Raw genomic sequence first — 2,743 nt, forward strand, 5'->3', positions numbered from 1 at the left:
AATACATGTTATATCTTGACTATAATAATAAATATAATTGTTGTGAAAAACATATGCTATATTACTTATTTAAGGTCAAAATAAACAAATCATGGACATGATGGCATGTGTAGTGTAAAATGGTTCATATTTTTTATTCGCCATCAAACAACTATATTCACTTATGCGATTTATACATTTAGAGTTAGACATATAGTACATATATATTATTATATAATATGCACCTTAAGTATAGGTAGCTATTTTCGGGGATTGGAACTTAATCCACACATCTCGTGTATCAGATTACTCGACGTTGTAGGATTATTCATACATTAACGGATTAATTCATCATTATTGTACTGGCTCCGTCATTATTTGAGGTAGTAAAAGACAAATAATAGATTTTTATATTTATAAAGCAAATGTTATCTTGTTCGTAAGCCGTATATGCGTCTTTCATAAGTAAGTAGTATTTTTTTCAACTCCATAATTCATGTAATAAAATTTAAAAAAAATAATATTTATTTAACAAAATAAGAAACTATTCATACATTTTAGTAACATTGTTAAAAAAAATTTATGCTCGGTGAGTTTTTAAATTATACTTTTAACTAATTAGTTCTTTATTATTTTGACGAATCAATTCTTTGAGGAAAAAATATTAAAGTATCCACAACTTAATTGAACAATAGGTAATTAATCGTGGAATATTAATTAACAAAAGCTATTTTTATTCGGAATGCGCCATTTCCTCCTATTCTTGGTATATAGTTGGTTAAACATGGTAAAACGTATGTTGATATATCCGATATTCCGATTATGTATAACATGTATAATTCTATGTAAATGCGTCATATGGTACAGCGATACTGGTGATATTTTAAGCATACTCATCGTAAGATTTTTTGAACCACTTAAGGTTACCGTGAGCCATGAAGGTACTATTGATAATACAAACCTCTGTTTTTTTTCAAATAGGAACCCTCACCTCCTTTTTCAATTTTAATTATTCAGTAGATATATATTTTTAAAATTATGATGTAGGTACTTAGGTACATAAATCAAAATTAAAATTAATATTTTTCTAGTTGCATAAGTTTGTGTACTAAGGATAAAATGTAAGAGACTGAGGTTTTGAAAATATTCAACAATTACTATTCATCTTGTATAATATAAATAATTTTTTCAAATGATCAAAATATAATAAATACAAAATCTGATATTACACATATCCATATTTAAGGATTATCAGTATAAACGTTATAAACATTTGAACAACATAAAAACCTCTCTCGAGTATTTTGGTAAAATGATCCAGACATTGTAAAAATATTCTTTGCATGCTTAAAAACTGTAAAAATCAGAATTTCAGTATTGAAATACTATCGAATAACGAGAAAATGGGGGGGGGGGGGGCGAGCATGCTTATAGAAAATTATCATGTATATAATATATTGTTTAAAAGTATACATACGTATTATAGTATTATATTGATCATAACGTCTCTGCAACAGTACCACGTCATATTACATAATGTTGTAATGATATTATTTTATGACGTTTTTCTAGATGGGACCTTTAAGCAGGTGTTCGTTGTACATATAGCTTATCTGCGTGTATACGTCGCGTAAAACACGTATAATTGCCATTCTGCCCGGACGCGCTGCTGCCGCCGTCGTCGTCGTCGTACCTGCCCACTCTTATTGTGTATATATATATATATATATATACGACGATTGTTTTTTAGATTTTTTCGCTCTCTCACACCGTCCGTTCGTCCGTCCGTTGGTCTCTATGTCCAGCGTCCCACGGGCGTAATGCGTACCAACACACACACGCGCTCGCCGCACGTTTTTTTACAACGATAATAATATTATGTAAATTGTTCACACGTCGGGCTCTTCGAATGTGACAATGTCGACTCGTAAACTGGTACGTACCGACACACATACACAGCGCACACGTGTTAAAAAGTACAAGATTTCCGCGGCAGCTGAGTGACGGCCAAATACTCTGGAGCCGCCGCCCGATCACAACCGAACACACCTTCCATTAACCGGCCGACGACTACCGCGAGAGTGTTACCTGTGCGTATAAGGTACCTATATCATATATATACACGTAGTATATATAATACACTTATACATACAATACCTTCGCGCGCGGGTTCTGTTAAGTAGTTAATTTTATAGTGCCCGACCACACCTCGTCATGGTCGCGTATACGCGTTATTTTTTTAGTCGTAAATATATATATATATATAATATAAACCTATATAATGGTCTATGCGATGGAGTACAGCTTCGTCTCCGCAGATATATCGTCGTCACTCTTCCTACTCCTCCTGCTCTTACTCCTCTTCTTACTATACTCTTCTTTCCATTTTGCGACCCCCTCCCCCGCGTACCGTTCGTCTTCAATACCTATATAATATATATATATATATATAATAAAATTCATTTATCGACGCACCGGCTATATAATATAATACATATGCATATATATTATATAAACACAATAATATCAGTTGTTACATACGCTGAAATGCAGGTGCAGTTTTTAACGTCGGTCGCGTACTTATACCTATGTACAATATCACAATATATAACGCCGACAGAATTACCATAATAATATTAAAATGATAATATAATATTATGCACTATAGGTATTAGGTAGGTATACTACAGTATTATTGTGTACAGTATTGTACAGCGTAGGTCCGCACGTGTTATTAATAATATTATTATTATACACGCTCATT

At 32.4% G+C, this 2,743-nt stretch overlaps 1 long non-coding RNA gene across 1 annotated transcript; it reads right to left on the reverse strand.

Moving 5' to 3' along the window:
• Positions 1-1,139: 1,139 nt before the first annotated feature.
• LOC149058185 (uncharacterized) lies at positions 1,140-2,037 on the reverse strand. The gene is made up of 2 exons (XR_016190348.1): positions 1,457-2,037; positions 1,140-1,333 (listed from the first exon to the last, which is right to left on the reverse strand). It is a non-coding gene; the product is annotated as an uncharacterized LOC149058185 (long non-coding RNA).
• Positions 2,038-2,743: the final 706 nt, after the last annotated feature.

The sequence above is a fragment of the Diuraphis noxia genome, unplaced genomic scaffold (assembly GCF_037042655.1).
Source record: "Diuraphis noxia isolate RWA-SAM2 unplaced genomic scaffold, SU_Dnox_SAM2 contig0002, whole genome shotgun sequence".
NCBI lineage: Eukaryota > Metazoa > Arthropoda > Insecta > Hemiptera > Aphididae > Diuraphis > Diuraphis noxia.